Here is a 15,344-nt window from a genome sequence, read left to right as displayed (position 1 = left end):
CCTTTAGATTACCTCCCTCCCCTTTCCTAGATCTCAGGTCTATGGAACCATCTCTATAGCTGTGAGTTGCGGAGTTCAAATCATTGCTAGATAACACAAAGTCTTAAATGGAAATTAAAAAAAGAAAAAAATATTTGGGGGGGGTGTAGTTGACTCCTGGGAATCTCTGACATTTTCTACTCCAATCTTCCTCACCAATTCTGTGGATGATGGAGAAAGAGTTAAGATTTGCCATGAAAACCTTAAGTCTAAGTAACTGCATATACAATAAATACTCAGAATTATTTCTTCTAAAAGAGGCTGAGGCTCTATTGACTTCTCCAATGTATACATGTGAGTGAGGGTATGACTCTCTGCTTGTGTGTACTATAATGAGAACAACAATTTATTTCCTTTTCTTATATTGCCAGAGTGATATTATTGTACTAAGAATTCAGTGACTGACTGGATTCAGGTTCAATACAAGCAGACATTTCAGGGTACAATTACATCTTATTTTCCTACAAGTGAAATATATTTGTATTACTTACCTTACAGAGTTCTTGTGAACAAAGCATTTTGTAAATTTCAAAATATCCTTTAAATGTGAGCAGTTAACTTTACTATCTATATATTTATATAATCAGACTCAACTAGGATAATATACAATACATACTTCATTTGACAAGAGTCTTAAGTAACTTTTTAAAGGGGGAAAAGAGATTGAGACACAGCTGTCATCAATGAATTGATTTATCAAAAGAATCTCTAGAGAGTGGGGGCAGCTGGGTAGCTCAGTAAATTGAGAGCCAGGCCTAGAGACAGGAGGTCCTAGGTTCAAATCTGGCCTCAGACACTTTCCAGCTATGTGACCTTGGGCAAGTCACTTAAACCCCATTGCCTAGCCCTTACTACTCTTCTGCCTTGTTGGCTCCAAGACAGAAGTTAAGGTTTAATAAAAAAAAAAAAAGAAGAATCTCTAGATGAAAGTTATGTGAAATGTCTTATTGAATTCATCATTTCCTTAGGTCTAAATAGACATTAGACCTATCCATAATTTGAGATTCCTCTAATTCAAAACAATTAATTTAGGGCATAACGTGTTTGCTAACTAAAGAGAAAATATTTTTCTTGATGTTGCTAAAGACATCATGCTGGACTGTTTGTACACAATAATTTTATAAGGAAGTCTAGCAAAAAATGTAAAATAAAAACAAGGTAGGAAAAGTGTTACAGACAACTTGTGTAGAGGGGGAATAATGTTATAGAAGAAGAGAAAATAGGATGGAATATAGGAGAAGTCATTATGTACAATGAACTTTTTTAACATTTAAAAATTAAATATAAAAAAGAGTCAATAGATATGAACTTTAGAAGGAAGACAAAAATAAATCTGCCAAGCCAACTGCCAAACTTGTCAAATAATCAATTTATCCTGATATGGGGGATGCAAAGTATGAGGCTAGAAATATTTATTTCTTTATGGTTTACTCAGTCTTTAGTTTTAGGAAAATCATCTGTAGATGTAGTGATCCGTGAAATAATTTGGAAATGTAATCAAACACAGTGTAACAGAAAGTCCCTGTCAATGGAAAATAATGAAAGTAAAAGTAATAATAACACATGCTAGTACAGTTTGATGGTCTGGGAAAAAAAAAAAAAACCTCACAAACATTTTACTTCATTGCACACCATTACCTAATAAAGTCAAAATTTTAATTTCCCTATAATGTAGATGAGTAAACTGAACCTCAGAGAGGTTAAGCAAATTGCCCCTCTCCATGGAAATTTCTGAAGTAATATTTAAGTTCAGGTTTTACTGATGCCAACTCTAGCAATAATAATAGCATTACTAGTAGAATTCTAGCAATACAAATGCCACAACAGCTCCAACTATTCTTTCTGAAAATAATGGGAAAAGCAGAATAAAAAAAGCAAGATTTGTATTTAAATAAGCAGAATTATTTTGTTTTTTTTCCACACAAGGACTTCTTTCCCCCTTTTATATATATATATATATATATATATATATATATATGTGAAATTAAAATTAGGCTTACTCAAGTCAAAATTTTGTTTGCTAAGTTACCCCCCTTACTTCTCCAACATTTTCCTATCATCTTTCAGTAAGCTTTTTCTCCTCTGTTTTCCTAACCAATGCTATCTCACCTCAGAGATCTAATAGGATATCTCTTTCTTATCTCCAGTGACACAACTGTTGCTTATTCCTTTTCCATGTCTCCTTTTTCATCAAAACTAATATGTTCTCTTTCCAATTCCTTCAAATTCTTGCTCTCTAAAGGAAACTAATTTGACAAACGAAACCTTGCTAAAGTCTTAAAGGGTTTATTTGTAAATTTCGGTGTAACATAGTTGTGTTTTTACAACTTGTCAGTGCGCAACCTAAAATGTGGTATCTACAAGTAAGCATTGTGTCTGAGGAGAGCAGAGTGGAGCAGGATTATCATCTTCCTTATTTAGAACACAATGCCTCTCAATGCAGCCCAGAATCAAACCAGCTTTTTTTATTATCACATCATAGTGTCCATTCATTTTGAGCTTGTAGCCTACTAAAATCTCTAAATCTTCCTTTTTCACAATAATTACTGAGTAGCTATGCTTCAGTCAGTCTCAACATGAGACTGGTTTCCCAAAAGTCAACTGCCAATTTTATTCCAAATATGAAAAAGGAATATTATATGCATCTCTATTCAATTTCCTTTTATTGCTTCATTCATTATTCTAGAACACTGAGAGTTTTTTGGCTTTTGATTGTGGCATTCAGTGGATTGATTATCCCCCTCAGTTTTACAATGTTTATATATATATATACTATTTAGGTCTTCATCCAAGTTGTTGGTAAGGAAATAAATAGCATTAACAACAACCATAATTTACATTCTTGATATAAAATCATGCTGGATCTTAATGATAACTATTTTCTTTTTTTAAAGATTGACAAAAGAAACTATTATTTTAGATGCATATTTACAACATATATGAGTATATTTATACTTTATAACATATACATATATATATATAATAATTTTTGAGATTAGGTTATGCTATGTAACATGATAATGATATGATATGATTTTGTCCTAAAAATTTTGGAATTGTATCTAATTCTCACAATCAATGTACTATTACTGACAACATCTGAACAGTCACATCTGGCATTACTTTGAAAGATAGATGTTGTTTTTTAACCCTTACCTTCCTTCCATCTTGGAATCAATACTATGTATTGGTTCCAAGGCAGAAGAATGGTAGGGGCTAGGCAATGGGGGTTAAGTGACTTGCTCAGGGTCACACAGCTGGGAAGTGTCTGAAGCCAGATTTGAACCTAGGACCTCCCGTCTCTAGGCCTGGCTCTCAATCCACTGAGCTATCCAGCTGTTCCCTTGTATGTTCTTTAAGAGTCTAGTGAACTAATTGAAAGCAGGTAGATCTTAATACTAAAATGATGATAATAGAATAACTTTGTATTTTTTAGTCCAAAACCTTGTCAGAGAAAGGATTTCCGGGTTCAGCAGTATGTGCAATTCATATAAAAGGAAACTCCCTCTGCCAATGCAGATGTGAAACTTATTTCTAACTTTAGAGTCTTCAAGTTGTCTAGAGAAGAAAAAGGTTGTAACTTATTCCAAGTCTAACATAAAATAAATCAGGAGTGATGTGGTATACTGAATAGTGAGTTTAGCCTAGGGGCCAGAATACCTGAGTTCAAGTCTGACCTTTGTCAGAGAAAGTAGAAATAAAATAGCATTTCTAATTCTGACTCTTTGGTGCTATCTGTTAATATTGCACTACTTATTATCACTTCTATTTTACTTAAATTTTCTTTGTTATTACTATGAATCGAATAAGCATGAACAAACATGGACATTTCTACATTCAAAGAACAGAAAAAGAGGACTACATATGAAATTTTGAACCACTATTACATATAGCTTTTAAAACAATTATGTCAAATTTAATATGGTAATTCCAACACTATCTTGCTTGTGTAGATCCTATTCTTCATTTTCATTTGCTGTCTGATTTGTATTTTTAAATGATTCATCTATGTTCTTTTATTTCTGTTATAATTATCATAGACTTACTTCTTTTCAAAACTCTCCTATTCAATAAGAAACTAATTAACTTATTTTAAATTTCCTTCCCTCCTGCTTCTTCCCGATCTCCAGCAAGGCAGCTTGTACATATAATATCATATAACATATATTTCCCTGTTCATTAAATTGTAAAGCAAGAGACATTGCTTACATTAGAGAAAAACTAGTAGAGGAAGTAAGTGAAGAAGACTTATGTCCCAATCTACTTTCAGACTATCTCTCAGACTTCTGAGATGGTGTATATCATTTTCTTTGTCATAAGTTCCTTCCTTTGACATATCCTGGATCTTTGCCTTGCTAAAATCATTCACAATTGATCATCATCTACTACTGTTGTTACCGTGCACAATGGCCTCCTAATTCTGGTTACTTCACTTTGTACATTTCATGTCTTTCCAGGTTTTGTTTTTGTGCTCATCTTGTCATTTCTTTTGACACAATAGCATCCCTCCTCAATTACATATCACAATTTATTCAGTCATTCCCCCATTGATTCATATCCCTCCAATTTCCAGTTCCTTTGCCACCAAAAAAGAGTTGCTATAAATATTTTAGGAAATATTACTTACTTATTTTCTTCTTGTCTCTAATTTGTTCCATAAATCCACATCAATCTTTTTCCTTCCACTCTCAAAGCAGAAGTAGATGCAGCATAAAACATGGGATAATATGCCATAGAGTTACAGATTAATAGTTGGAAAACTATTCATCTGAGGGATTGTAGTCCATGGAGAGTGGAAGGAAACAGAAAAATGTTAAGAATAAGTTATAATACTAAATATTAGGATATCTCAAAGGAACTTATGACAAAGAAAATGATATAATGGAGTTTATATGAACTGATACAGATTACTGAGAAAGTAAGTACCAGAGCTGTGTTTGAACCTAAATTTGCTGACTCCACAACCAACACATTTGTTATCAACATTGTGTTACTCACTGGTTTGTTTCCTGTGTTGTTGGGTTTTTTAAATTTATTTTTATATAGCATGTTAAGGTTTGCGAAGCACATATATATATGTTATCTCGTTTGATTCTCTCAAGAACCTTGTGAGGTAAATACTGTTGTTATCCCCATTTTACAGATGTGAAATCAAGGTTGAGAGAAGATAAGTGAGGAGCTCCTTGTTATCTGAGATAGTATACAAATTCAGGAATTATTGCCTGCAATATAACACTGGAATTGTTCTGGCTAGGTGTGATAAGAAGTTCATCCCCACTTTCTGAGGATTTCACATTCCTCAACTCCTTAACCTAGCTGCAGTGTGGTACATGATATTCCCAAATTGGAATGGGAAAAGTTAGAATAGCAGCTCTATCTGTTCTGCTTTTAGGCCAGAATAATTAAAACAAACAAACAAGCAAACAAAAGAATTAGAAAACAGGATTGGGGAGGGGGGAGAAAAAAAGACAGAAGGTATTCTAAGGTATCTGAGATGATTTGCTGCTAGTCAATTAGTGAGTCAATAAACATTTATTAAATATTAAATACCTAATACATGTTAGACACTGTGCCAAGTGCTGAGAAATATTTAATAATAAAGTCTCTGGGAAAATATAAATAACAATGTCTTAAGTTAACTTGCTTTATTAACATTTTATCATCACTTTGTTAAGCCTTTATAATCAACAAAACAATAAATCAAGTCCTGATTTGTTACACTTGCTGATTTCTGAGCTGTAATTGCTCCCATTGAAAATGTAACAATTGTTTGGCTCTTGAGAACCAGTTCCAGCTGGCTTCAACACAACACTGGGCATAAGTAATAGATCTGAGGTTCCACTGCCAGGAATTCTGCTTTGAGATAACCTTAAATGTTCGTTATTCCATGATTCATCCCAGCAAACAATATTATGTCATGAACAAAAAAAAAATTAATTTAAAAATTAAAAACAAAACAAAACTTGAGAATAACCACTGACCTAGGGATTGAGTTTGTACAGAAAAACATTTCTATAATTAGTTAGGCTGGTTGCTGTAGAGATGATTCAGTCTGCTCCTCAGACCATATTCATTCTTTTTGAATAGATTTCATGTGTTATAGCCAAAGTTTTACTGTCAGAGATAGAAAGAATGGTTGTTGTCAGAAAAGGCTACTTTTCTCTGAATACTTTGGGTTGAAGGTAAAGATTAGAGAGAAACAAAGAGTGATGACTGGAGGGGTGGGTGAAATAAGGGGGTTTTGGTGTGGATAAGAACCTCTAGGACATATACAGAAGGAAATGCTCAATATTGGCAGGGGCCAAGGGAGTGAATAGCAACTTTAAGCCAAATACTCCATTCTGGTTCTCAGTGGTTCACTGGTGGAAGGAGTAGGATTTACTTTGTATTCTGCAGAAAAAGGACAATTCTTCACTCATCTAGAATGTTTTACTTGGGGCTGTGAAACTAGATGAATTGATGAGCTGATCCTAAATCTAATTTGGTGCATGTGTTACAAGGGAATCACTTTAAAAGACTGATATATATTAATGTAAGGTCGCCAAGGAATTCAGCTATGTAATTCCTAAATGAAAACTCAAGTTTGCAGTCAATCTTTTATGGAGTTTAATTACAATAGGAGGAAGAAAGGAATTAGAGAGAGAGAAAAAGGGAGAGAAAGGAATAGGGCTTAAATACCCCTTCTGTTTAGGCTGGGCCAAAAGGCCCAAGCCCTTAGATAGCTGGGGCAAAGAAAGGAGATCAGTCCCTATTACTCACGTGACCAAAATGGAGAAACAGTCTCAGGGCTCCCACCTCCAGCTTCCTTCAGAGCAAGCTTCTCAGAGTACACTGCCACCACTCCGATCAACTCCTCAACCCCCTCGAGTCTTCAGACCCCCCTGATCTTTAAGGAACCCATCCAAGTTGCCTCCCCTCAGTTCTCACATCTACCAATCACTGTCCATCAATTTCCCTGTGCCAATGGAGGCTCTAGCTTAACCCAGGACCGCCCAGAGGCTTTGCACATGTCTGTTGAAGGTCATATTTTCAAATGATTAAATCTTTGCTCCTTTGCTACAGCCCTTTCTAAATCCTGTTAACCTGAGTAGGGTAGAGATTGGAATAATTAAATTTTGATCTAGGCTGCAGCCCTTACTCAATCCTGTTAGGACTGAATAGGGTGGAGATTGATTCCAAGTATCTCCATTGTATCAATTCTAAAATCAATCATGACTCAAAGAAATTCCTGTTCTATGCTTAAGCATAGGTCAAAGTCCTTTCCATTGTTCAGCAAAAGGTTTCTGTCCTAAAGTAATCTGAAGAAGGGAAGAGAAGGAACCTCCCATGCCAATGGGGTTCCCATTCCAATAGACTATCAGTAAGAAATTTTCCAAGTATGAAATATCCCAATGGTGAAATTTCCAACATTTATAAGTCTAAGGAATTTTGAGGTTTACACATGGTTCTGATATCATTTTTAAATTATGATGCTAAATATGATCATAAAATATTACAGGTTTGTAACCTTATTCTCTTTGAAATATAAAGCCAAAAAGCATATTGAGGCAAGAGAAAATGGCAGAAGCATTGAAAGAAGGACATAAATATAATATTTTAAAGAATGAGAATTTTTAAAATGGATATAAATAAGTTTGGATATTCCTGTGTATTATTATTATATCTGAATTCCCTAACGAAAATCCTCTGATTCACATTTTCTCCTATTCAATATTTTGTATAAAGAACAAATGAGAATGCTTGTGATAGTATCCACCCAATGCAGTACACTGGATTTGAACAGTACACAGTTCACTCCCCAAATTTCTATCTTTTGCTCTGGGATCTGAAGACATTGGTTCAGACCTTGTGAGTCAATAACAAATTGACAAAGACATATTGATTGATGCCAGAGGGAATGACCATGTCTAGTAGAAACAACAGAAACAGTTAAAATGTGATGCAGAGAAACTTATCTTGTTAGGGTTGTTAGATTGTTTGGTTCTGTTCAAATTGTTAGGTTCAAAGCAAAATGGCTCTGGCAAACACTGAGATACCATCAGATTCGACAAGCATCATGAGATGAACTAAAGATACTATGGCCTTTCTTTTTGAATTAAATTGGAACCAGCTACTAACATACAGTAATAGCAACAGTAGTCATGATAGTAAAACTATTCCATTTATATAAACTGAGAGTTTATAATGGACTTTCATATCTTCATGCATCTCATTTGATATATTTTGTATTGACTCATTAAGATTCGCATTAGACAAAATTCTGAAGTTTTTCCATCTTCCTATGCCATGTTTTTTCAACTGAAAAATTCTTATATCAAAATTAAATTTATATATAACTATTATATTATGTTAAATATATTCCAAATTAAAATGTCCTATTAAAATGCTACTTAATGAAAAACTTATGAAATAAATGAATTTGAAATTTAATGTAGCTTTCCGATAATTAAGCATATGAAGTTTCATTGTATTATTTCTTTTATATTTTGCAGAATACTTTACATATACCCTACAATTGCCATGATATTATGAGAGAATTAAAATTTTATATAGTTTTCCTAATTATATAAAGAATAAAATTTTGTAGTGTATAATTATATAATATATATTTTAATTTGGAATGTTTTTGGTCAAATTACATTGTCGTAATTGTAAAAACTCCAGGAATGGATTGAAAAGAATGTTATGAGTATACTTTTGAATTGCTCTGGAGGTTCAGAACATGTCATTACTGAAAGGAGGTTGAGGAGCAAAAATATTGAGAACCATTGCTCTATGGCCATGCCTTCTTTGTTATATGAATACCTTAAAGGCATTATTGTATTTGATCCTTACAACAATGTGCTGGAGTAGGTACTACCCATTTTATAGATGAACAAACTGGGGGAACCAAAGTATAAAAATTTTAAGTGTCTTTTGGTATACACATAAGTATATATACATAAATTATATACTCTTACATAAATGCATATCCGTTTCATCCTCTTCAAAACTGTGAATGACGATAGTACCATAATCACTATCTCTATTATTATTTGTGTCTCTCTCCCTCTCTTCTTACATGTCTTTCTGTCACTTTATGATCAATAATTAACATTTACATAGCATTTTGAATTTTACAAAGCATTTTACATATGAAATTCTATTTTATTTTTCTCTATCTCTTTGAGATAGTTGTTGTGACTATACTCATTTTATGGATGATAAAACTGAGACTAGGAGAGGTTAAGTGATTTACCTAGGATCACTTGGCTAATAAGTCTTTTACATAGAAATAAAACATATATCCTAGAAAATATTTGTAATTTACTTAGGAATAAAATCAATCTACTCTGTCCACCAACCTCTTCCTCTTCTGCATTTAAGACCCTGCATTTTAAAGCTTTCTCAAAACCTTTTTCTTGACTATAACTTTGCTATTATAATAGCACACATTTAAGTGTAGAGGGTAAAGGATTAATCTCAGCAGAGAGGGACAAAAGCCTAGGGCATTGCTACAGATCCAACAGCGCTCCTAATATACAAATGTATTTCTCTCTCTTTCCTTTAAAAATGATAAATGTACAATTCAATGAAAATCCAGAAATCCCATAATTACCAATATCTCATGTCCCCAAATAATCTCCTTAATTTTATTAGTAGGAATATGTTTTTCTACCACTGGAATGGTGACATCTCTGCAAGTGTTTTTTTTTAAATAGCAGTAGGAAGTCAATATCATGGTTTGTCCTGTAATCATGAATTGCCCTTCCTTAATTATTTTTATTTAAAAGTAGGGTTTTTTTTTAGATTAGAAATGTGGCATTTGTATTCACTGGATGAAAGTATGAACAGTAATTTCTAAACTGTATAAACCTTAAATCTTGAGTGCAATATCATAAAAAAAAAAGATTAGGGTTTTGTGTTCCATCGTTGGAGACTTTTCAAATATATTTGCTCCTGTCAACAAAAAAAATCTATTGATAAATGTAAAAAGGATCTCCTTTGTGTTTCAAAGTCAGCTTCTTAAATGCCTGCTATTCTTGGCTTGCTATTCTTCCATCAGGCTGATGCACTTGATTAGAAAGGAAAATCATTTGAGTTCAAGAAAGTTGGCCATGTTCCCCCTACCCATCTTATTGGCTTCTTCTTTTATCTTTCTCAGTGTACTTTAAGTTGCAAAGGGAAGAAATATATGAATAATATGAAGAGCATATTTTTATCATTATATTTTCAGACTAATGCAGTAAACACTCATCTTTTTTTGTTTGTTTTGTTTTCCTTTTCAATAGCACTCCAGGACATTAAAGCTTAACATCATGGAGAAAAAAATGAGGAAAATGAAGTGTGCAGATACCATAATACTTTTCTTTCCAATTACTATTAGGTTAGATTCGAAAGGCTTTTAAAGAGTCTCAAAAGAGATCTCCTCAAAGAATGAGCATAACAATTTTTGCATAAAGCTAATGACATTTATTCTTAATATACTATATAGGAATCAATCATCCACTGGGAATTAGAGGGAGAAGAAAAACACTGACTAGATCATTAAGACTCTGTGAGCACTGGTACTTACAATCAATTACATCAAAAACAAGAAGAAACATCAAACCTCTATTATTGTGGTTAATTAAGGCTGCTGACTGAAAACAACCAGAAACATCAAAACTCAGTTAATGTGGTTAATTAAAATTATGGTCTGCAATATGCACAGTCCACCAGCTTCAAATAATTTTTATTTCTAACCATTGCTTACCTAATAGAGTAAACCTTAGTCTTATTTTAGCTCAGTTGCAACTGAGGAAGAATACAAACTACTTATAGTCATTCAAAATTTCTTATAGGCAAAAGTCAGATCTACAAAATTCCTATTGAATTCTTTTTAAAGGAGGACATGTATAGACACAGATTATCCTGAAAACAACGTGATTAGGCCTTTCAAACTCCAAAATTTTTTGAAATTCATTAAATCCATTAATCTCAGATTCACATAAGTGAAAATTTAAAGGATTTCAATTGCCACCCTGGGGATTTAAAAACAAGTCCTATTCAGTTCAATTAAGAAGAACTTATATAAGCTCTTTCTATATTTCTTAGCATTGTCTAAGACACAGAAGGTCCAAATTAAATAAAAGTGAAATGTCCTAACCCCCAAGGAACCTATATTCTACTGGAAGAAAAAAAAACATGTCCACAGAAAAATGAATGCAAAATACAAAGTAAAGGGAGAAGAGCATTATCAGCTCAAGGGGTCAAAAAATAACCCTCGTTTAGGAATTGACAGGTATTCACCTTTGCTAGAGGTAGAGATGAGGAAGGAAAGCATCCTATGACTGGGGAACAATTTGTATTCAAGCCTTTCCTGTTGAGACAGATTATTAGGGATTAATAATAGCAAGTAAGCTGGTTTGGATAAAACTGTATTTGAGAGAGAATAATTTGAAATCAACCTTTCAAGAATCAGGATAAAATATTGTTTTAAATTCGTGTTTTCCAGTCAATCAATCAATTAATCAATATATATTATGAAACAGATAATTAGAAATTGTATAATAAAAGTTTATCATTTTGTTTGTAGTAGGGATACAGTATATTTGTCAATGAGTTTTTACCTCATATTTGTAAAGATTAAAATTTAGGGGAGACTGAGGCAGGTAGAAATTAGTTTCTCTCTGCAAGGAGTATTATATTTTATGAGGTTTGTTAAAAGTTAAATATTAAAGAAAATACAGGATAAGAAACACGTGGTGCCTAGGCCACAGAGGCCTAGACAAGACCTCCCCTACATTATGGAAAGAGCCACATCTGCCCCAAAACGGAAGTCCAAGAGGAGAGAGCTCAAAAGCCTTTGTAATCAGCTTAAATACCTTCTCGATCTCGCCCACCTCAGAATTCCGTGAGATTACAAAGCATTTTGGGGAAGTGGAGAAAGGACTTGTGGGGATTAAAGTCCAGAGTTCAAATCTCAATTTTACATATTACAATGATTTTTCTCTATTATTGTATTTCTTTTACTTCAATGTAAACTCCATCATGGTAGAAACCATCTCTAGGCTGCCTTTCTGAAATTCGACAGGATTTTCTACTCTGTGCTGTAACCGAGAAAATGTGGGTTTCAAGACTGTGAATTGCCAAAACTATAAAGGTTTTGGCCAAACTGTAAAGATAATTTTTTAGTGTCTTGATTCATATTAAAAATAAGTGGTCGCCATGGGAAAAATTCCCAAATATGAAAATACCCAAGTCAGCTGGGTTTTATGGAGATTTTAATTAATATAAATGAAGGAATTAAAGGAGGAGAGAGAGAGAAAGAAATAGAAAATAGTAGGAATTGCATAGGCCAAATGGCCTAGGCTTGAGCCTTAAGGGAGAGTGAATCAGTCTTTATCACTCACCACAAGATCGTCTTCAAGCTGGGTTCTTCCACTCAGAACTGAAATTAGCCTTCAAACTGAATTCAAATTGTAACTGAATTCAATTGCCCTGAATGTGTTCCTTCACTTCCTTTTAAAGAGATTTTTCTCTTATGTCACCTCCCCTAAATTTTCACATCTACCAATCACAGTAGACATTTTTCCCCAGGACTGCCCATTCTTAGTTCTCACCACTCTTTAGTTCTCACCTTCTCTGGGTAGACTAAAACTCCACCTCTCTTTTGCTAAGCTTGCCTTTTGTAAATTGCTTGACCTTTTAGTGATTAATTTAACCTATATAGGTACTTAGTACCCTTTTGTTTTAGATCTAAAAATAGACCACCTAGCTTAGGGTTTTTGCTTCACTATAAATATGAGTTGGGGACTTTTCATTGTTCAATCAGGAATTTGCAACTTTATCTTCCCCTAAGGCACTGTCTGAGCAGGGTGGAGTAATTTTAAAGTTCCCAATACATTCCTGATCAAGTACCTCCATTGTTTAAAATGGGGAATAGCTTAACCAAATTTTCTAAGGTACAGTCTGAGCAGTTTTAAGATTCACAGTGCCAAAGAAAAAAATCTTTCCTCTGGGAGCTCACTCGAGGCCTAGACTATTTCTTTTATTGGAGTATTTTTGTACCTGTGGCATAACCCATAATAGAATGTTATCTACTATAAGCTCCATTTTAAGGACTATGTCCAGAACAACCATATGTTCATTCCTCTCTAGGCTGCAATGTTGACTCTCCTCAGGAATTGCTCTAACATACCCCAGGATTCTCAGCTCCTCTTTCCCCACTAGAATGTAAGCTACTTGAGGACAGGGACTATCATTCATTTTACATGTATTTGTTTTCCTAGCACTTGACACATAATAAATAGTTAAAAACTTTTATTTAGAGCTGCTCCCTCCCGGCCTCCATCTTCCTCCTCCAGCCTGCTGGGGCTTATTCGTGTCCATTGACCAGAGTCCAAAAATCCTCCACTCTGGGGCCCTTCTGCACCCTCACCATCCCAGATTTTACCCTTTTGAAAACACTAAGAATAATGTCCTTACATCAATTTTTACTAGAGCCAATCACCTGCTAAGTTTGGAACAGAGATGCACCAAGATTGCCCTTAGCCCTATTAATCACGAAGTCCACATCTACAAGAAGAATGGTAACCAATGGATGAAAGCCCATGAACTGAAGGAGCACAATGGACACACCACAGGTATTGACTGGGCTCCCAAGAGTGATCGCATTGTAACTCGTGGGGCAGACCGCAATGCCTATGTCTGGAGTCAGAAAGATGGAATCTGGAAGCCAACCTTGGTGATCTTGAGGGTTAATCATGCAGCCACTTTTGTGAAATGGTCTTCCCTGGAGAATAAATTTGCTGTAAGTAGTGGAGCTCAACTGATTTCTGTGTGCTACTTTGAGTCTGAAAATGACTGGTGGGTGAGCAAACACATAAAAAAGCCAATTCGTTCTACTGTTCTTAGTTTGGACTGGCACCCCAACAATGTTTTACTGGCTGCTGGATCTTGTGACTTCAAATGCAGAGTATTTTCTGCCTGCATTAAAGAAGTTGATGAAAAACCAGCCAGTATTCCATGGGATACCAAGATGTCAGAGTTTGGCGGTATTGGAAGTGGTAATTCGGTCCATGGGGTCAGTTTCTCTGCCAGTGGGAACCACCTCGCTTGAGTCAGCCATGATAGTACTGTATCAGTTGCTGATGCCTCTAAAAACATGATGGTTTCACAGCTGAAAACAGAGTTCCTCCCACTCCTGAGTGTGTCATTTGTCTCTGATAATAGCATGGTGGCTGCTGGCCATGACTGCTGCCCGATGCTGTTTAATTATGATGATCGTGGCCCCTTGACCTTTGGCTCCAAATTAGACATTCCAAAACAAAGCATTCAGCTCAACATCTCTGCTATGGAACACTTCTGGTACATGGACAAGAGAGCCACAACCAAGGATGGCAACACTATTCTAGACACACTACACCAAAACAGTATCACCCAAGTGTCTATTTATGAAGTGGACAAGCAAGACTGCCACAAATTTTGAACCACTGGCATTGATCTATGACAATTTGGGATTTCAAGACTTTAGAGTCTTAGATCCAGGGGCTACAAATCATGTGAAGCTGTATTTCCACTCTCTAGCATGACAGACATTTGAGAGAATACAGGTAGAGCACTTGCATGAAGATGGGAAAGACCCTACCACAAGCCAACACTGAGAAAATACCCCTTGCAGATGTTTTGTTATTGTTAATTTTTAACATAATTGGTGATTGTATTGGTTTTTTAAAAAATCAGCAGTGATGTTTTTGATTGACTGTTTCATTCCATTCTTGACCAAATTTGCTCTTTTAAGTAGTTAATTGTGGGAACATGTCACACTAAATTAAAAGGGGATTTTATGTAAATTGTCTGCTAGAAAAATAAAAACTAAAAAAACAAACTTTTTTTTTAGAAGCAACTAGATCAATCAGTATACAGAGCACTAGGCCTAGAGTCAGGGAAATCTGAATTAAATTAGAGCCTCAGATATTTACTAACTCCGACATTGGGCAATTCACTAACCCTTGGTTAGGCTCATTCCTGAAAAAAAAATGGGGGTAATAATAATAGTATCAAAGTCTTAGAGTTAATTCTGGAGAGAATCAAATAAGATGATATTTTAAGGCATTTATCATAGTGCATGGCACATTGTAGGGGTTATAAAAATGCTAATTCCATTCCTTCCTCTTTTTTTACCCTTGTTGTCTTGATTTGCCTTTATTTTTTAACTTTCACCAGGATGGCTTATATATAGAAGGTGTTCAATAATCACAGATTCTTGGGTTTGGAATGATTTCAAAAGTAACAATATTCAATCCATACAAGAATAGAATCTTCTCCACAATGTATCTAAA

General features: G+C 34.5%; 1 pseudogene; it reads left to right on the top strand.

The window, feature by feature from the left end:
* The first annotated feature begins 13,106 nt into the window (after nucleotides 1–13,106).
* On the top strand, nucleotides 13,107–14,657 carry LOC100020669 (actin-related protein 2/3 complex subunit 1A-like; annotated as a pseudogene).
* The last annotated feature ends 687 nt before the right edge of the window (nucleotides 14,658–15,344 follow it).

This window comes from Monodelphis domestica, chromosome 4 (assembly GCF_027887165.1).
Source record: "Monodelphis domestica isolate mMonDom1 chromosome 4, mMonDom1.pri, whole genome shotgun sequence".
Taxonomy (NCBI): Eukaryota; Metazoa; Chordata; class Mammalia; order Didelphimorphia; family Didelphidae; genus Monodelphis; species Monodelphis domestica.
The sequence above is the reverse complement of the archived record's forward strand: the minus strand, read 5'-3'. Positions and strand labels throughout refer to the sequence as shown.